This window comes from Podarcis gaigeae, assembly GCF_964106915.1.
Source record: "Podarcis gaigeae genome assembly, chromosome: 6".
Classification (NCBI taxonomy): Eukaryota; Metazoa; Chordata; class Lepidosauria; order Squamata; family Lacertidae; genus Podarcis; species Podarcis gaigeae.
The window spans coordinates 21,072,945-21,095,195 of NC_139682.1; the positions used below are offsets into that span (position 1 = coordinate 21,072,945).

At 40.0% G+C, this 22,251-nt stretch overlaps 1 protein-coding gene across 4 annotated transcripts in view; it reads left to right on the forward strand.

The window, feature by feature from the left end:
- The window catches only part of SULF2 (sulfatase 2), a 261,932-nt gene that overhangs the window by 79,733 nt on the left and 159,948 nt on the right, over nucleotides 1-22,251 (forward strand). The gene's annotated exons all lie outside the window — the stretch shown is intronic.

Genomic DNA, 22,251 nt, shown 5'->3' on the forward strand with positions numbered 1-22,251 from the left:
TAAACTGAGAGAAAACTGTAACAAAATAACATGATGAAAGAAACTAAATAAAACAACATGAGGCAGGTCTGAGGCAAGAAGCAAGAAGAGGCAGTTGGTCCCTCTTAACTGACATTCTTAACGGAACACACATTGAAGGGAGGGGCTGATTCTGAAACTTAACAAACAAGCCCCGCCCACCATATACAAAGTACTTTACTATTCAAATTAGGCCCCAGTATTTTTCTTACATGCACTACATTGGCTACAACATTTTATTTATTTGAATTTTTCAGTGTACAATTTTGTACACTCATTTTCCCCATCAAGCATGCTGGGGGTTTTTAACACTGAAACTGCAGAACTTCAGAGAGGTACAAAATCCTATTGATATAAGTCTGGGATCAGCAAAGTTCACATTAAAATATGAACCAAACTTTATTTCTCCTTGATATTTCATACTAATTAGTAAGCTGGTGGTTTTAGACTCTGACATGAAGTCAAGGTTCAATATGGAATAGAATAGTAAGGAAACACATTCTCATGCCACTCTAGCTTTTCCAGATATTCTGCCAGATATGTTCCAGACAAAATACCCAGGTTTCTTTATTTCGGGAAATATTTTAATCCAACTAGAAGGAAGCTATTCGGTACTCTAAGCATGTACCTGAACTAAAGCATGACTTTTTTGTTTCAGATTAATTGAATAATATCTATCAGGAATAGGGAAAATATGCTTAACATTTATTTCTGGTGACTATTAACCTTTAAAAGGTTACTTTGTGATCCCAGGCTAATTCTTCTCCACAAGAAAAGTATAATGGAGGCTATAAACCGTCTTGTTCTGAGAACTGGAGAATCTGTGAATACTAAAAATCTAGTCATAACACTAGTAAGGACCATCAGCTCGCTCCATAGAGCAAAGCACACTTTGTGATATACCAGATAATTGTTCTCCTTTTAAAATGCTAATTGTGCAACTTTCAAGAGCTCTTAATAGGCTTATGCTCTGAGAAGTTGATTTGAATGTTACTTAGCTGTTGAGAGTAATAGAAATGATACCCCTCGAGTCCCAGGCAATACAACAGCTGCGGTTTGTACTTTAGGAAGCAAGCAAGCAACCTATTCTGGTTGGTTCAAATCAGGTCAACTGTTCCTCTGGCTTAGTACTGTTCAGGGTCAAAGTTTTTTCCTAGCTCTCCAACATAATGCCCTTTAACTGGTGCATAATCAGTATGCAGGGTGCTTTAATGAATTTCCTGAGCAAAAAATGACAAGTCCTTACTGCAATGAATTTGCATTTTAAGGGGATAACTCTTCTCCCTCTCCATGCCCCCCCCAAAATAGGCTCTGAGGGGGTCGAGAACCCTCAGAACAGTGTGCAGAGGGAAGGAGGGTAGCATCATTGCTTGCACAGATGAAACTATTGGAAGAGCACTACATTGAATTGCACCCTAGATGTAACCTGCATCCTTTAAACATGCCAACGTCTTTTGCATTAGCAGAGAACTATGATCTCTTCTCTCATCCCAGAATAGCATATAAGAAATTTTTGAAATTACTGAAACCCAGAACACCATCTGCTTTTACACAGACTGTGTACACACCATACACTTAAAGCATATTTCCCCAGCTGCCCAGAGCCTGTTTGGGGGTGGGGCAAGCCTCACCTAGTGCAAAGCAAACTCTCATGTGGATTGGCTCCATTGCTTCTGAACTGCTGGCACAAAGTCAACTAGATCTCAGTCCTAGTCTGCAGGCTTGTAATTTATTCAGGTCACATCCCAGTGCTGCTTCATCTGATGCTGCTGTTCCTTGCCACAGTATGTTCAAGGTGCTTTTTATAATCCCCATCAGGAACAAAGCAGAATTGCCAGTCTCATTCTTATACAATCCTGTGCTCCCCCCACTTTTTCCCACTTTTCTTTTCAGTCCTATCCTCCTTTATCTACAGATTTTGTAAAAAAAATTAAATGCACAAGTAAATTACCTTTACTGCTGCCCCTTCCAATATTCCCCTGGCCTTTGTATGCAATGCATTTTGTTGTGGGTTTCTTTTGTAAGGCCAGTAAGATGGGATGTTTTTTTTAAGGTACCCCTTTTGAGAGTCTTTCTCTCCTTTTGCAGGTGGGTGTGTAGGAAAAGAACTTTGCTTAAACATTCAAAGTGTCCATGAGAGCCAAGGGGATAAAAACGCTTTGAGGAAATTGATGCATTAATTATCCATCTGCCCTATCCTGCTCTTATATAGAAAAGATTATTCTATTTCAATTCCTGGCATGCTAGGGTGGTAGTGTAACTCAATTAGCAAATCATGATTTGATTAACGGAGCTTGCAAGTTTAAGGGTGCTTCCAAATGACCTGTTTATTGAGCATTCATCCTGATTTGTTTGGAGGGAGATTAGACAACATTGGCTATTTAATGAGAATTCATTCTGATTTGTTTATGGGGATATTAGATGATGTTGCAGCAAAGCAAAACTATTATCCCATACTTTCCAATGCATTTTCATCACTTTCCTTATAGCAAAAAGTCATTTCTTTTGGGAAAGTGGGTTTGTTGCCTAAGACATCTGAATCAACTATAATTGTGCAACCTGAATGTGCAGGTATGTGATTGAAACACACCTGAAAGGAGTGATAGTCTGGAAGTGCTCAGTCTGTTTAGCTAATGTTATTGAGTTATTTAAATATTTTTGGTTTGTTGCTTTAAGTGTACAAATGCAGCATAGGCTATAAAATATATAAAGGAAAGAATTTGCTAATATATGTGCATGAAAATCAACTTATTAAAGGTTATCTTTCAGCTGAGAGTATTGCTTGCTGAGTTCTAAAGTATACATTCTTCAAAACCAAAACAAGGAAGGCATGATTATAGATGTAGATGGCGAAAGTTGGAGTAGAAGAAGAAAAGTACAAGCTCAGGAAAGCAGTAGGCCATTAACATCTTAAGTGGTTTTATTCACTCTTGTAATCTCTAGAGCAGTTTTAACTTTCTATGACACGATACCACAGTATGTTATCTCAGAGGTTCTTCCCAAGTTTCCTTTGACAAACACAGTCTTACCTTAAGCTGCCTAAAAAATTAATGCTGGGGAATGCACCTGTCTGTTTTGGGAAGGAAACGTGAGGACATGGACCTTTAAAAGATGGGCATGCAGTCACATTTCTAAATACATAATCTTGTTGAATGGTCACTTTAAAATGTGAAGGTTCATTATTGTTTCACAAGTTGTGTATGTCTTTAAGGGCCAGGGCAAATAACGAGACCCAGTCTTACAGCTGTGAAACATAGCAGGTGCTGCTAGGTTGTGTTAATTAAGCTGTGTCAGCAATTGGGTAGAGTATATAAAGAGCAGCACCTAGCGCTCTCATCACCCTGGGGGATGGGTTGGTGGTTGGGTCATGTTTTTTGTTGTTGTTATCTTTAGTGTAAAAGGAGTTTTTGTTATTGTTATTAAAACCTTCTTAAAGTTATTTTGAGTTCCTTGTTATGCATGGTCTCCCCAGCAAGCTCTCTGCTGCGCTACTAAACTGCAAATAGCCAACAAATCTGCCTCCTGCAAATTTAAGCACATATCTAATTTTGCCCTGTCCTCTCAGGAAGGGAGCAAAGCATTGGAAGAGGAGTCAGGCTCAAGGAAGATACGTTTAAGCAAAGTGTATGCTTGGAGCTATGTAATACCTGCCTTCTCTACGTCTGCAGCCCTGTTGAGCACACCAACCAGGGCAGAAGGGGAAGCAAGCAGGAAAATCACTATGCCAGTTTGGAACTGACATAGTGATCAAGCCCAATGAATGATGGTAATGGGGCTGGCTCAGGGTCCAATGGATACTGGGCTATCTCTACTCCTCCTTGCCCTTGGGGAGAGCCCACTGGCAGTTTTTCCACATTCAGTTTCAGCAGGTGGAATAGAGAGCTACATACTGGTGGAGTTCCACTAGTGCCATTCTGTAGGCAGAGGCTGGAAGGACTGGTTAGGAGGACATCTGCACCCAGTCTAACCCCCAAGCCAACCTGGTACAAAGGGAGTTTGGATTGTGCCCTGGTGCCTGAAGTTTGTCACATCTCAAGAACTTCACTTGTCTTCAGGACAGGACACCTTGGCAGTTAAAAAGAAAATGAACTTTCATGAGACTAAAAATCTGAGTGCATTTCTTCCTGCTTCATTCTTCTGCCCAGAAAAATATATCCGAGAAAAGATAGATCTATATCTTCTCCTCCTCTTTGATAACACCCCCCACCCACAAAGCAGTAGAGGGATTTTGAGCAAAAATGCAGATAATTGGGGAAGTATTAAGCACCATCTCCCAATCTTGCTGGCCACTTGATCAAATTCTCAGTTTGCAGAGGCTACTTTAGGTTTAAAAATAAACAAAATATATTAGGAGAAACGTACACAGGACTATATGTTATGTCTAGTGTGGCCTCAGGCTGCCCAGCTGTATCTCTCTTACTGTGCCCATGAGAGAGCACTAAGGAGTTGTCAGCATGCTAGATTGTGGGGGGGGGGGAATAGATGAAATAGAGAACTCATATCTTAAAGTCACTATAAGTGAAATACTCTGCTGATTAACTTAAATAGTTGTCATCAGCTGTTTGATGTGGTTAGAGCTGGTGAGATTTAGCTGTATGAAGTGACTAATAAAATGTTTTCCTTGCTGTTGTTGAGCATGGTTTGCATGTAAGCTGCTGGAAACTCACCTGTCTCTATATCTATAGATGTAAATGCACATAGTACAGAGGATTATGACTCTGAGACACTTGCCTTATTTGGTATGGTGCTTTACCTGTGATGGCAGAAACTAGAAAGGAAACAAGACCTTTTCTGCAGTGGCTCCCCGCTTGTGGAATGCTCTCCCTAAGGAGACTCTCCTGACCCCTTCATCACATATTTTTAGTTGCCAGGCAAAAACATTTCTTTTCTCCCACACCTTTGCCTAATTAAACAATTCATGGCAATTTAATCGTGTTTTTTTGGGGGGTTGTTGTTTTTCATTATGATGTTAGGCATCTTTGTGCTTTAATATTGTAAACTGTGATCTTTGGACTGAAGGGGGGTATAGAAGTTTAATAATAATAATAATAATAATAATATAGAAAAAGTTTGTGAAATTAAACTTCACGTGATATTTTATTGAAATATCCTGGGCGTAGCCATGTTAGTCTGTTGTAGAAGAAATGAACAAACCCCAGTGCCATAAGCCTTTTAGTTGTTTTGTCTCTTTAAATCCTGCACAGGAATTTTAGGACCAAAATTAAATCAAGTTGCCAAACTTTGTGCTTTATACCTTGGTCTGGCAGGGTGTTTGTGTGTGTTTTAACTGATCCTTATTAGGGAATATTTCTTTAAAAAATTAAATAAGAAATACATACTGTTAATTTTTATTAGGTAAAGGTACCCCTGCCCGTACGGGCCAGTCTTGACAGACTCTAGGGTTGTGCGCTCATCTCACTCTAGAGGCCGGGAGCCAGCGCTGTCCGCAGACACTTCCGGGTCACGTGGCCAGCGTGACGAAGCTGCTCTGGCGAACCGGCACCAGAGCAGCACACGGAAACACCGTTTACCTGCCCGCTATAAAGCGGTACCTATTTATCTACTTGCACTTAAGCGTGCTTTCGAACTGCTAGGTGGACAGGAGCTGGGACCGAACGATGGGAGCTCACCCCGCTGCGGGGATCCGAACCGCCGACCATGCGATCGGCAAGTCCTAGGCGCTGAGGTTTTACCTACAGCGCCGCCACCCCTCCAAAAAAATAATTTCAATCCAGCAGAATTTTCTAGAGAATTTCATTCTCCCAATTATTGCAGCTTTAGCAGAAACTCTTGTTTGGCCTTGAACAGCTAAACTGGTCTCCAAACTTGCCTGCTTGGTTCTTCTCACACAGAACTTTTATGTCAGTTGGATTCCATGTTGTACCTTCGTCTCTGCAAAACTGATTGCTGTTTCCCCAGTGTTTATGAAAACGGGATTCTAGGATGCTATGGGTATAACATTGTGAGGAAAGGAAGGAAATATATTACTTTTGCTGTATAGTACTTTTGCAGTGTCTGATGGATCACAAACTAAATGCATAGTTAGTTTTACCACTACTGTGGTGAAATCCACCTAGTTACTTTTTATGGCACACTGGAATTCTTTCTTAAGTTAAAAATTGATCCCCCCCCTTTCCAAGCATTAAAATCGAGTAGGTATCTACTGCACATCTTGCTGAATCGTTTTAAGAGGCAACATAAATTTATGGCTCTATACAGAAACATCATGATTTAATCAGGATGACAAAATGTGACTTACACAGGAAGCATCCTTTTTTATATATATAGTTTTTTGAATACTTACGTTGACTTTAGTCCCTTGTGAATTAAACCATTTAAAACACGAAATGGAAAAAGTCCTCCTAATCTTCCTTTTGAATGAGCCGTGAAATAGGATCCATGAACTGCCTGAAGTGTGAAGAGGTTAGCATGGCTGGGTTCCAAGATCTTTGTGTGAGATATTAGGAGATTTATTCTCTGCTGAAAAGCTATGGGGGAAATGGTCATAATTTTTGATAAAACCATAAAGCATATCTAAAAATACCTGCAAATGTTCCCTGCGGAAAGTCTTAGAAACTTAAATCCTCCTAGCAAATGTGTGTAAAATAAAAAAAACAAATTTGCAGGTGTATCATATACTTGGTTATAAATTTCCTTTATCAGTGTAAAAACGAATGGCAGTTTAATTGACTGCGTTTAATTCTAGAAATTGTGGCATTGCAGTTGTTTTCTTTCTCATCCAAGATTAAGAAATCTCCTGCATTTGAACTAGTGTCTACAGTAGATTGTGTCCTATTTGCAAAAAGTGTCACTTTTTACTTACTTTAAGGCACAGCTCATCTCCAGATTCTACATTAAATGTTAAAGCTGATCCAATAGGGTGATACAAATTCACAAAAGGGGTGTTGTATGTGCATTTCCCAGGATGAAAATCTGATTCAAAAGCTATAAAGATTTAGTTGGTACCACCAAATCCTCTGCTTGGGAGTGAAAAATAGAGGACAGCAGGCTGGATTAAGCCTTCCACCTTCTGTCCTCCTCCTGAACAGAAGTGGCACTGGACACAATTTGATAGCTCATAGATTGGACTTTCAGCCAGGGAAAATACAAACCCCTTTCTTCCAACTGGATTAGAAGCATTTTTTTAAAAAAAATCTATCCCACTCTTCAGTCTAATAGGCTTTCGGAATGGCTTACATAGATCAGTTGACAAACAAGGCAGTTCCTGCCTGTAGATTTGCAGTCTAAAAGACACAACACAAAATGATCAAGGGAAGAGGAGGGAAGAGGTCAATAAGCAGATTCAGGTCCAAATATCCACTGGCTCATAGGTAGGTAAATTGTTCTTTAGTTCTTGGATCCAAAACATGCTTTGGTCCACTTATATGTTTTCACATTTACAAACTCTTGGCATTTCAAGCACAAAAGATCAGCTAAGTAAAATTGAATTTATTATATTGGGCATAAGATGTGACAAACTACAATCCGCAACTTGTCACTTGTGCTTGATTTGATGTGTGTTGACTTGCACAGATTTAACAGTGTTTCCTGTTACCTGTGAAGTATATTTCTCTTAGCAGATTTGGTATCTCTCATAAAGATTTCTTATCCCAACATCATCAAATTACAGCAGTCAGAATTACTTGAGGAAAATCACTGGTGTAAAATTGTTATAATTCTTGCTTAATTCTCCAAGGACTCTAAACTAGACTCGAAACACTATACGTTTCAGTAGGATAAAGGTCTGTCGTTTTCTCTGTATTTTGCTGTTGAATAATTGTGCAAAGCCAAGAACTCTTAATGTCCAGGCAATAATGGTAGACTGCCTAATTTTGTTGTCTCTGCAACCTATTACTGTGTGTGTAACTTTGTGCAAACGTTTTAAAGCTCTGGAGACTGGCAGCAATTATATGCCCTGATTTCCATTTAGACAATCAGGATTTTTCTCCACAACAGTTTTGTTTCTTTTCAAAAGTATGAGAGGGATTGACTGTTCCAGTGATCCTAGGATAAGAACACATTGATTCATTTCAGCTAGTGGATTTGTATCTGTGTTCTAATAATATTTATTTATTTATTTATTTATTTATTTATTTATTTATTCATTCATTCATTCATTCATTCATTCATTCATACATACATACATACATACATACCCCACCCATCTGACTGGGTTTCCCCAGCCACTCTAGGAGGCTTCCAACAGAAGATTAAAAATACATTAAAACATCAGTCATTAAAAACTTCCCTAAACAGGGCTGCCTTCAGATGTCTTCTAAACATCAGATTGTTCTTTATTTCCTTGACATCTGATAGGAGGGCGTTCCACAGGGCGGGCGCCACTGCTGAGAAGGCCCTCTGTCTGGTTCCCTGTAACTTCACTTCTTGCGATGGGGGTGGAGACACTCCTTCAGATATACTGGACCAAGGCCGTTTAGGGCTTTAAACGTCAGCACCAACACTTTGAATTGTGCTCGGAAACGTACTGGGAGCCAATGTAGGTCTTTCAAGACCGGTGTTAGGTGGTCTCAGTGGCCGCTCCCAGTCACCAGTCTAGCTGCCGCATACTGGAAAGGGGGAAACTGGAGGTTAAAGTGTTTGAATGAGGGAGAAACTCCCATAATAAATTAGGAGCCCTACATTCATTCATCTGTCTGTCTTCAGGTGGAAAAATGTTAATCTTTTCTGCCTAGCATGTAAAAATGGATGTAATAAAAGTGCAGAGTAATTTAGCGGCCATGATGCTATTTTTTCATATGAAAAGCACAGAAAACTTTTTTCCAGGATAAAGCGTGTTCTCCTTCATGGAGAGCACATGTTGCGGTGGGGGCCGCCAGGACACTCCAAAGTTGGGGGGCGAGCCAATTGATCATTGGCCACTGATGTGATTGGGGCTTCCCTTGTTGTTGGGAAGAAGTTAATGTTGCCATTTATTGATTGACAGCCAGAAATGCTAAAACTCCTTGCACGAGGCTAGGGCTTCCTCTTTTCGCCCGTACATTGGATTGCCCGTCCCTCCCTCCCTAGAATAGGGTTGTTCGCTTTGACCTTGCTATGCCTGTCATGGGGTTGTCTGCTTTGGAGCGGGCGCCTGGTAGGAATTTTGTCCATCTGGCTGATTGGCTGGGGCCATTTGGTTTTTGCCTACTGCGTAGCAAATCGTCACAACTTTTAAGGTTCGCGGTTAGGCATTGGTTTATGGTTTGGTTGGTTGAGGGGCATAGATTGGCTGTGCCTGCCCCTCTAATGCTGCTGCTGCAAGGGATTCCGTTAAAGGAATTGGGAGCTAACTATTGCTTGTCCACTCTGTCAAGGGGGCTCGGGCCATAGCAATGAGCTCCTGGTTGCATTTGGGGTGAGGGCAGGTTCCCTGCTCCACGTAACCCCCAAGTGTATTCCCCTATTCTGACTTTCGCATCGTGCGGAATGTCAGTCTGTCCCCCATGGTGGGGGCAGATAGTCGCAACCAATGCCTACGCAACCACTCACAAATTTGTATTTTAATAAAGTTGTGGCCAAAATTATGCCAAAAATCTTAAACAAAAATTTCTGTGTGATGTGTGAGTTATTGGGGTGGACCTGGGGACCTCGACACACAACAACCTTAAAAATAAAGTCAGAAATGGCATTTGACTCTAGTTGTCTTCCACATCTAACTTGTTTCAAAGCATAATTGCCATTGTATGGAATCTGTGTAAAGGTGAAAAGTACATTGAAATCCTCCTAAATAAAATTCTGCGTGTAAGCAGAACTAAAATAATTTGCAGACATGTCTGCATTTTATATTTAATCTTTTGCTGCTGATTATTTTTAGCTTTGTTTTATAAGAACTGACATTAGGCCTCATAGTGATTACACTCCATGGCATTAATTTATAAATGGCAAGTCACTGACCTTGTCAGTCTTGTGCAATGCTAGGTAGTCTCCAAGAGCACTTATACACATCAAAACACTACCTATGAGATCTCCAGATATATTTCTTTACTAGTGATTGGATTTGCTTAAAAACACACACATTTCAAATTGATTTGTTTAAAACTGCAAGAACTGTTTTTATTTGGGTAAATAGAACTAGACAAGGGAATGCTAATTTTGCCTCTCTGACTGCCACAAGATCTAGCTCCATCATGAATAATACAAAATAGGCTTTCGACATTCCATCTATTTCTGAAGTTTTGAGGCAAGTGCTGATCCATATGTAGCCAAAAGGACACTGATATACACATTAGGGAGGCAGGTTTGTGGGGATTGCAAACAGATTGCAGAGATGCAAAATAACTTTTGGTTGGAAAAAAATAACTAAGGGAAGAACCTCCAAAACACAGTCCAGTGAGGATTTGGGTGGAGTCAATGGTCATGGCAGCCTGAGTGAGTTGGGGGTTTATAGTGAAAAACTGGTGGGAGGAGAAATGGAATCGACTATTGTGGAAAAGAGCATGGCTGACTGGCTGAAACACTAGACCGAAATGCAATATTTTGTGCAATATTTCACAATGTGGTATTCCACTGTGCAATATTTTGTTGTGGAACCTCTTATTATCCTTTTAGTCTTGCATTCGCATTCATGTTTAAATGAGGCATGTTCAAGATCCTATGTGCACTTTAGCAGTTGCCTGTTGTGTAATAGGTGTATATTTGTCTTCTAGCTGGGTAAGATATCTGAACTGGTCAGACTGTTTGTGTTACACTTCAAATTCTTTATTGCCACAACCCAGTTATGACTTTCCCCTCCCATGGGCACTATAAAATAGGTGTTTGTTTTCTTTTTTGGGACGTGGGGGTTTGGTTTGGATGATACATTGTGGCCCTTCCAAACCTGTGGTTTTATATCTGGAGGATGAGAATCTGATAGCAAAAGGAACTGCTGAAGTGGTCATACCAGTCAGTTTGTTAAGTGAATGGACCTAGCCATGCCTGTTAAACATCCTTTTTACATGTCTAAAGAGTTGAACAAGCACACATGAGTTGCCACAGAAACAACTAGCTAATGAAGCTTCCAGAAGGAGGGGGAAGGCTTTCCCTAGACTGGGGGTCATTGTAATCCAGTGGCTAGGAGAGCAGCAGACCAGAGGGCTGCTGTGGCCTAGTGTCATCTGGAACTGGGAAGACACAGTAGCTTGACAATCTCATTCTTCTGGGTCCAAATCTAAGACTTTGGCAACCCCCCCAAAAAATAAAGGAGGGGAATAAGATCAGTTGGAACATTAGTTCTGTGAGCCCTTCCATATTGAGTTCAGGCTGTATATATGTGTATGTAAAAAGATATAGACACCACGGCTTCCAGTGACCTTCATTCCTGAAGGGAAGTTGACACTGAGGTATGTGCTGGAACCTCTGAAATCTCTCGTCACTCAGAGATTGGGGTGCACATTATAGTAATAGTTAAGGCACCATGGCATTACATTGACATAAGACAACACAGTGAATTCACTATACTATCACACCATGGATTTATGCTGGTATGGGGGATTTAGTTGCAATTCACTTCAGTCAGCCCAATTCATTTGATTGTAAGCAGGAGGGTTAGTGTCAGTGTGTCAGGCTGCAATCCTATGCACACAGTTGGTCATACCTCTGACCTGCATGGGATTACCTTGTGAAAGATCCCAAAATCTACAGACATAAGAGAAGCTGTAATCTGTCCCTTTTGCTGTATTTTGTGTAGTGTGAAATCCGTCAGGCGAGAATTAAATTTCAGCTCACACAGCAGCTTGGTTCATGACTGAAAGCACAACCAAAATGGAAAATATTTATAAATTAGATCTGGTATCTTGCTTGAAATCTTAAGCTTCATGTCAAGGACAGTTACTGACAAGGTGGCTTCAACCAATGAATCATTTAATACTGTCCCCCTTTTCTCTCTTTACCTTGGTTTTTCATCTTTTTTATATAAACAGAATGTTATTCTACTACACTAATATAATATCCTTCCAAAATGTGCCAGAATCAATTAGCTGGAGTGGCCAGAAGCAGGCCACACATCTGTGGAGGAAAAGGGAACATGGATGGGTTTTTGATTTATAAGATTTCTTAATGCTATCCTAATGGATTTTAAATGTTTTAAGACAGACTGCTAAACAGAGCCAATTCTTCACTCCTTTGTGAGTGTTTTTATTGACAAATTAACTTGAAATAAATAATAGGTTTTGACCAGTTTTGTTCAGAAGGTTTTTCAAAAAATGTTTTGATTCTTAAAACAACATAAAATTATGTGTGTTTATTTTTGCATATTCCAAAATACTTTCTTGTACATTGATGCTGTATGTCTCCTTTTCCTTCCCCCATCCCCTGCCACCCTGACGGTGGTTGGTCACTGATCTAGGAAAGCAAATTCAAATTTTAGTTTACACACATTATGTTAACAATTTAGATCTGCCACCTTGGAAACAGCATCATTTTTTTCTCAGAGCAACTGATGAAGGCGGAAGCCAAACTATTTTGCTAAAAGAATTTAAAATTCTGTTGTATGTAATAATAATATATATTAGCAATTACCGATTCGTTTTTGAACTGTAACTATATGGGCTAGATTCTGATGCAGCAATGTGTGAAATTGCCATTTTTTAATTCCTTTCGAATTCTAGAGCTGCTTTCTGCCAGGGGCTTTATATTGCAAACAGTCATTCAGGTGTTATTCTTTTTGTGAACAAAGCTTATGCGTACTCTGTTTTGCATTATACAGTCATGGATAAGCATTTTTATTCTGCCACATGCCAAGCACAGTGAGCAGAGCTTGATGGAATGTATCCAGGCTTACGTTTGTTTGTTTTGTTCCTTCAATCATTCCTGGCCTGCCCACCTGTGTGCATGCACCATTTTTAAAAATCACTAAAAGTACACAACTGCAAATGTTACCAGGCCTTTTGCAGTTGGCAGAATGGAGGTTTGTGCTCCATATTAGTTTGCTTATTTTTTTAATCCTATGTATGTTTTGCAATGTGAGGTATTCCTCACATTTACTGTGTGGAGAACTGGAGAGATTAACTCCTCTGAACTGGGTTGTTGAAATTCAGGGGTGCCTACAGAATGTGGTGATAGGTGTAGGCTTTTGGTTTCAGGAGGTCAGTAGAAAGAAAATTACTAGATTGTGCTCAGGTGAGGAGCAAACAAAAGTAGTGCTGTGGCAACAGACACCACCTGCCGAAACAACACCATACACATGACAAACCACCCACTCAAAAAAAACGTGTTGAAGAGTGCTTTCACACCAGCAGTGATGGCAGATGTGTAACAGGTTATTTTTACTTACTGAATTTTCCATCATAAGGGGAAATCTGGGCTACGTGTAAAACAAAGTACAGGCTGGCATTTTGATGAAGATGTTTAGATGCTGCAAAAAAACTTGTGCTCATCAGCAGCACCAATTTCACAATAAACTCCCATGTGGAAACATTGTAGTTTGCCCTGTAGTGATTGAGACAGCAGCTTAAAACTGTGCATCCAAAAACAGGTCTTTCTTCTTTACTATCTTAATAAATCCAACTTTGGAAATCCAAGATTAGGCATGTGCTTATTTCCTGTAGAATCTTAAATCATAAAACACTATTTTCTAGTTGTCTTCCTTGGTCTGTACTTCTTTCATTGCGTAAAACTATTGCACAAAAGCAACAACGTGTAATAAACTCTCCACATAGTATGCATCTTTTTTATTTATTCCCCTTCCTATATATTTCCATGCTGCATATCCTCAGGCTGACGTTAAGTATGCCAAAGGGCCTATGTATTCCCCAGTGGGATTTTTGACTTTGGTGGTGGTTGTTAAGAGATTCTTCTCTCTTTTAAAAGTTATTTGTCATGTAGCACAAGGAGCTCCTTTCCAGAAAACTCAGTTCCAAAGCTCCTTTAGTTGTACAGAAGTAGCTGGGTGGTTATTTGGATCCTGCCATATGTATTAAGCATTCTGGTTTTTTAAAAAGAAGAAGCTTCTGCTCTGGAAGCCTTCTTGGTTGCGGATAAAATCTCTCTCTTACTTTCTCAATGTATACACTGGAATCTTTAGCTCACCCCATTCAAAAGGGTAGTAAAACACTAAAACATATTTAAAACAATTGCTTAAACATGGATGTAATTGAAAACTGCAGCCCAAAGATGGAGGCACATTTGAAGTGTAGACATTTGAAACAGGAAACCCCCAAAATGCTCTCACTTAACACATGCAGTGGGAACCTGGTACACAGATGGCATCTTTGAGTAGAGCTTTTGTGCTCAGTCTTATATCCTAGATTTCTTTTTTTAAAATGAAAGAGGGAAAAGAAAGAATGCCACAAGCTTTTCCTACAGAAGGTCTCATGTTGAACCCCCAGCATCTCTAGGTAGGAGACGAGATGAGAGAGGCTCTTGTTTGAAGCCCTGGAGAGCAGTTGCCAGTAAGGGTAGGCAATACTGAGCTAGATAGACCAATGGGAGATTTCTGTGATCCAGATCTTTCTACAAATCCCATCTTACTATTAAACTATTTTAAATTAGTGCAAAAATGTATTAGCATTACCATATGCATGGGCTCACATTCCTGGGTTGTTTGCACACCTGTTATGAAGTCTGTGTTCCATGCAACTACAATCATAATATTTGTGTTGGCATTATAAATTTAGTCAACTTATACACTGCTTTCCCCTTCTTTCCTGTTGGTCCCTGGTGGCTTACAAACAATAAACATATGAAGTAATTCCGTAAAACCAAAGAGCCTAATTGCAACAAATTTACGCCATAAGAGCGGTGTGGTTACCTAGTATTTGTCTTATACTTTTAAGTAGATAGGTGTGGGAGGAATGTCACCATAGCTTCTCTGGTTTGTTGGGTCTGTAGGGAATTGTAAACAGCTGTTAAAACAGCTGTTCATCTTACTACCAATTTAAAGAAAAATAGTTCCTTTTAGATGATCAGCTAAATAAGTATTGCATTGCACTGCAAGCCACTGCTGTGCGTGCCCCTGTGTACAGATCACCATTTGTCTGGTGGCGCAATGGCTCTGGGCAGTCAGGAGGAGAAGTTCACCTGGGAAGATCGCTAATGCCTGGTCTGCACCACTGGTCATCTCGCATGGCTGTGTTGAATGGGCGCTTCCCATCCAAGTGGAAATAACATTCCAACAGCAAGGGCTTATTGGAATGGCGTCCAAGTCCTTGTCCTACGGCCATCACCAACCCTGCTTACCTGTTGCATAAACCCAATAAAATGCCTCTTTTCAATCTGTAGACAGTGCTTTGGTAGCTCTGCTCAATGCTTCCCAGGCACTTTGTGCAATGGGTCAATTGATTGCCAGGCGCATGGGAATGCTACACAGTGGGGCTTTGCAGGCGTTGGCAATCTGATTGGCCTGCAGGCCAGAGGTTCCCTACTCTTGATGAAAAAGTTGGGAGTGGAAGAACTGTGCCTGGTGACATTGGATATGGAGTCACTGCACACTTTCTGGCTTTCTACACACTTGTGTCTAGACTGAGCAGGGATAGAGTACTCCAGAATGAAGATTATTGAGGCATGAATGGTGTTTGCTAGTTGTGAACTGAAAGGAGTTATAGCAGCTTTTTCATCACGTGGGGAAATGTGAAGCACCCAGGACCAGAAAATACCATTATTATTGCTTCTCTTTATGTTCTAAATTAAATTCTGAATTCAGTTATGCAGCAGAACTCAAAAAGTTCTCTGCACTTCAAATATACTTGGGGATAACAATTTTGTTTGTTTGTTTGTCACTTAGATGCCAAAAATACCTATAGTCAGTTATAAGCCTACAGCACTCACTCGGATCTTCTTGCATTGATTAACTGGCACAGTCCTTGTGATGTGAACATCATTAAAATAGTTGCGAACTGAATTTTAAGGGAATTTTACACAAGTTTGAAATTTTTAGCAGGAGTATGAACAATATTTTGTTTGTTTGTTTTCTACTGTATAAATCTGGCATCTACTGTATAAATCTGGCATCTCTTTTGTTTCTTAATTGTCCCCTGGTGCTGGATAATCCCCAAAAGTGACGTCCTCTCAAGGTCTTTAGCTCTTCAAAGCTTCCCAGTAAATAAGATACTTTGCAGTATTTTTGGATAGAAACTAGGCAAGATGTAACAAACACCATTTTCTTTTTCCTTTCTATCTGGCAAACATAATTCTCCCCCACAGTTGTTCCTTCACAGTTGTCACAGAAGCAGGTCAAAGAAGAGCAGCTAACCATCCACTGAGCTCATTCATAATCAATCACTTGGCAAGTTGCAAAGCTTGGTGATTAATATGAAATTATTTACAATGCCAGCTGCTGCTTGTCTGAGATGCTGTGGATTCCTTTATAGCTTAGTGACAGGAATGTGGGATGGGTAGGATTTAGATGTTCTACTTGCAAGCCATTGGCAGCAATGCAAAGGCCACATTACTCTAGGTTTTAGAGCAAATTCAATAAAAGCAAAAGTGTTGATCCTTGGGCTTTATTGCGAGAAAGCAAATGTGTGCTTAAATTTTATTTATATTCAGAGACATATTGTAGCTGACCTTGCTGTGTGTTGCAGGTGACTTAAAACGAAATTATATTTTGTATTTTTTCCAGGGGCATGGTTCCCTCATTCTAGGGTCTGCCAGGGGACTTTTGGGGTCCACAGCCTTTGACTTAGCTTGGTAGCCAGCCATTATTTGTGGTTGCCCTTTCTGTCCTCCAAATCATTTAACACACTTGAAGGACTGAGGAGAGGAGAAGGGTTCTTTCTTTGCACTAGAACTGGGAGACATTCGGAAGCTGTGATAATGTTCCTTGCCCTTTCTGAAGATTTTTTTTCTGAGGGTGAAGTTTTTTCATTTTAAAACATATAAAGATTTTTATACTGAGTGGGATGTAAGGGCAAACAGTTATGTAAACTTTGCCTTGCATTCCTGCTAGGAGCTGTGGAGCTTCTGTGTTTCAGCTGGAGGCCAGTAGTTTGCCTGAGTGACAGTTAAACTGCCATTGTTTTCATTGTTTCAAACAAAGATCATTTTGTGAGGGAGACTTCTTGTCTTTATATAAAGGATTCAAAGCATCAGAAGCTGGTAAATTCTAACCGATCAGCTGGTGGGCAGTCTGCTTTATCCTACTTGAACTTAGTTATATGGCAATGAGGCTGTAGAATAGTACTAAAATTGAAATTATTGGCCTAGGGAACAGGGAGAGTTGTCAGGAGTGTATAAAAGGAGTTGTCAGGCGTGTATAAAATTGATGTGCAGCTGTTAGTTAGCTGAAGAGCTGGAAATTGGAGTTCTAAAGTTAAGACACTAAGTGCCAGATTTAGCCACACAGTTGTGTTAGCAAGACCCAGCTTAATAATAATAATAATAATTTATTTGTACCCCGCCCACCTGGCTGGGTTTCCCCAGCCACTCTGGGCAGCTTCCAACAAAGACCAAAAATACACTAAAATGTCACACATTAAAAACTTCCCTGAACAGGGCTACCTTCAGATGTCTTCTGAATGTCAGGTAGTTGTTTAGCTCTTTGACATCTAATGGGAGTCATAGAATAATAGAATTGTAGAGTTGGAAGGGACCTCCCAAGGATCATCTAGTTCAACCCTCTGCAATGCAGGATTCTCATCCAATTTGAAACAATACCGGATCCTGCTTTGCCTTGCAAATGTGCTTTATTGTTGCACCACAAAGAGGATCTTGTTACTGTCATTGCTGAGCTTTGCTCCCTCTCCACCTGTGCGCACACATACACCCCAATACAACCCCCTGAAAAACCCCGGAATAGCACAGGGATGAGGAGATTGCTCCTTCTGATAAGCAGAAATGCTTGCACTGATAGAACAATCAGAACAATGTGAATTAAGAAGTGGCTCAAAGAAGCTTGAGGAGCCAAGAGCTAGGCTCCTTGGGCTAGAACTGAAGATGTTTGTGGGGAAGAGATTACAATTCTAGATGCAGCCTTCAGGTGAGTTCTCCACCCAAGTGTCAGAAGGGTTGCTGAGAACCTGAGGCAACAGTGGGGACTAGTGGACCGGGGGAAAGACTGCAGCAGAAGTCCGGAGAGGGACTCTGGAGGGGAGTGGCTGTGAAGCTGATTGAAATCAGTTCCTAGTTGAGAGGTATTAACTGGGAAATCAGTTCCTAGTTGAGAGGTATTAACTGGGAGTACTATAGCAGGCACATCCAACAGGTAGATCGTGATCTACTGGTAGATCACTGAACATCTGTGGTAGATCAGTGGCTGCCCCCAAAGGAGCTCAACACTTTCTGTCCCACAAAAATGGGGCTTTCCTCCTCCCTAGAAAAAACCCAACAACTTTGACCTGAAGGGAGTTGATCACTGCCAGTTTTTATCTGTGAGTAGATCCCATTCTCTTGGGAGTTGGCCACCCCTGTACTATAGGAACAATATATGTTTGAGGTTTTATGGTGCTTTTAATATTTTGTTGGGAGCTGCCCAGGGTGGCTGAGGCAACTCAGTCAGATGGGTGGCATATAAATAAAATTGCCATTATCGTTATGTGAGCTTCAGTTCCTCTCTCTATCCAAACCATAACTACCCTCTTAAAGTGTCAGGGACCATATTTTGTGTTTGATACACCTTTTAAAATGGCAGTAATCTAATAGTGTGCATTCTCATTTAAAGTAACTATAACAAAGTAAACTAACCACCTGTTTTATTAAGTAACCATACATACCTATCTTTTTATATTAAATATATTGCACTTCATTTTTACTTTATATTTGAACCTCTGTGCTGCTTGCCCTATTTCTAGCCATAGCTTCTGTGGATAAAATGTGGAAGGAGATAAAACGGTTCTGAGATACATGGTGGCAACACTCACAGAGGGTTAAGAAAAATAAGCAATAGGTCACAGCAGGGAAAACTACCTCATTATCATTGAGGGGATCCCCACACCCCTTAAGACCCAAAGCACAATGCAAGGTGAGTTACGATCTTGCCCTTTCCCCTAAGAACTGCTTCATCCTCTCAAGTTGTGCTGGGGTTTGGGGGGGGGGGGCAATTAAGAGCATCTGCTTCTAGTCGTCTTCACAGCTGAAGCCAAATTGTCAGAATGACCTTGTAATTTTCCCCAAGTCCTCTGGATGTTGGGAGAAAGGATGGGATCATTCGCTCACTTTGTGCCATGTTTTGGAGCCACTTCAAAGCAGCAATTAATGCTTCTTATTTTGAGCCTGTCTGAACCCTCCTTTTTCTCCGAGTCTTCCATATATGCCAGTGGACTTATGGAAAGGTTGGAGTCTGTCACTCATCTCCAGCATGAAATTAAAGACTCCTTCCCCTCCCAAGTTTTCACAATGTGCCAAGATCATGTTCCTGAAGCCCTGGTGTAATTCACAGGTACATTTGAGTTTATTTCTTCAGCTTGCAGTCTTGGTTACAGGAGTGTCTAGAGTACACCTTTAATTAATCTACTTATGAATTTGATGTTTTGTTATTTACTGGGACGTGGGGTGGGGTGGGGTGGGGAATCAAGCACTGTGCAAAGCAGATGGTTTTGGTTTAAATGTTAAGGCTGAATAATTGTTCCTGTGTGTATATATTATTATTAATATTATTTTGTATTGCTTAGAAATCTACCAAGTCCCATTTCATTTTCATTCCTTTGAAAACCTCCCCAGATGTAAACAAATGTTTTTGTTTTGCTTTACAAGAAAATAGCCCTGGTACATGCTACTCTAATATAACAGAACATTATTTAAGAGGAATTCTAGAATAAATCTATAACAAAGAAAACAACATTCTTCCACCTCAGACTCATGGTAATTTATGTATAACCAATCTTGGCTATTATCTTCATTTCTTCTTTTAATCCAATTGTCTTCTTTCTTTAGTTTTTTCTCCTTTGTTGTTTTCCTTATGCTAACTTTGTGTCATTGACATTGCATTAATTGTATTTTAACTTACCTATAATATTTTATTTCTCTGTTGTGTTTGTTTGTTTGTTTGTTTGTTTGTTTATAAAACTTAATAAATACAATTAAAAATAAGAGAAAATAAATCTGTGTTTGGGTCAGTTTGCATATTGCTATTCCATTGATGATTCCCCATTAGGCTCCTCTCCTAGTTATTTACAAACCAAGATATCAAATCATGGTTTGATCAGGGTTTGTTCTAACTAATTAGAGTTTCAATGAACCAGAGTTTCCCAAGATCGTAACAGGAAAACAGGAAAGTGAAGCTTTCACTCTTCCTCCTTGCATGGAGAGGAGAAGTTGCTATCCTTAGGGTCATTGCTACTCATTGGTGAATCATTAACCATCTAAAGCAGAAGTGGGAAACTTCTGCCATGTGGCCTAATTTTATCCAGCCCTCAACCTAATTTAATGACAGTAGCAGAGAGAGAAAAGGTGGGGGGAGATTGCAGGGAGACAAAAGGGCTGTCCTGTGGGATCCATCCCACCCAATACTTTCCACCCCAACAAATTGCACTGAGAGAATGGGACCCACACTTCTGCTCCAATCTACGTAGATGGACCTCCTTCCAGGATTGAATCCAAGTTTTAAATCTGGGTATGTTTTATTTTTGCTGTTATTGATATTATGTTTTTGTAACTTTATTGCTAGACCTTATTATGAATTATGTGCTGGTAGTTTAATTTTATTGTATACTTACTGAGGTATTTTTTATTTATTGTTCATGCCTACTTAAATGTTATATTTTTGTAACTGTTAAAGTGAATTACGTATTTTATTATTAACAACTATTTTGATGTTGTCCTCCTATAGTGCTGGGGCTCCAGCAGATGCCTAAGGATATCAGGGGCTGTATTTAAATGCTGGTCTGATCTGAGCCACAGACTGTTAGTCATGCTTCTTTCACATTGTTTCCCTTTTTAGCATATTACTCAACCCTATATTTCAGTCATTATATGCTTTTAAATGATCTTCTCCCTTACTATTCCAATGCTCAAAACTATAGGCTCCCAAGGCTGCCTTTGTTTTAGTTTTGTTTTTTTAAAAAAAAAACTGTGGAAAGATGTACATAGCTGCATGCCATATCTCCTGCAGCCTGTATTTTGTTCTGCTAACTTCAGAACAAATCTGCAGTGTTCCATACATAAAATGATGCAGAGCTATAACATTACACTTATTGAAACTGTTTGAACTCTTCCAGCAGGAGTGAGGCATTTGTTTCTTAGGTCCTTAATCACCCCAATAATGTAATTTCATGCATGTGCTTATGCATTATAATAAACACTTCGCAAACTGTAATATCCATGGGACTAAGATGAGCATTGTGCGACATGTCACATTCATGCTAATGCAAGCTTCCTGTTTTTTAAGAGCTATTAATGTGGTTCAGATTTTTTGTTATAAAGGACAATACATTCAAAAATATTATTCTGTACGCTCCACAGGTAAGACTTCCTAAACATTTCTTTATTCAGATCACTTCTTCTCCCTAACCTATTGTATGCATTGCCTACCCAAAACAGTTGACCTAGATATTCTGCAACCAAATACATGTAATATGTGAAGGGTTACATGTCCTTTCCATCCACTGCTTCAAGAAATAAAAAAGGGTTATTGGGCCACATTGCATGCTTTTTCATATAGTTTGGTGCTCTTAATCTTTATTTTTCTGAGTTGTCTCCCCAGCTCCACATATTTTCAGTCACATATTTGTATTTCTGTACCATGTTGCATCCAACTTAACAGTGTAGAGCCCGGCTGCACTTAAATAACATTTGGGGAGCATTCATCTTATAACCAGGATAAAGCAGAGCAGTCAAAACTTTTACGGAAAGCCAGCAGCTCAAAAAAAAAAAAAAAAAAAAAAAAAAGGAAGCAGTTTCCCTTCTTGGGCCTGCATATTATTATTCTGCTCAGCAGCAAATATGTCAGGAAGGTGAGCCAGTCTGATGCAGCGACTAGCATGCTGGGCTTGAATCTAGGAAACACAGCTTTACATACAGTACCTTCTTGCCTTTGGTCTGGCTCTACCCAAGCCACTATTGCTCAAATTGATCAACTTCATAAGGTTGCTTGTGGGATGAAATGTAACTCAAAGGCAGGCAACAGTGATCCAGTAATTGGAAAATGTTAATATAATGTGTGTATAGATCTTCAGTATAGCTCCTTGCCCCAGTGCCGTGGTTTAGAGCAGAGGTAGCCCTCCATATGTCATTAGACTCTAGTTCCTATCAGCCCTGTCCAGAATGGCCAATGGTCAGGGATGATATCAGCTGTAATGCAACAATATATGGAGGGCAGTATGCTGGCTGCTCTGGTCTGGATACAGTCTTGGGTGATAGTCCATGTTTGTCTTCAGAGTTGCACTG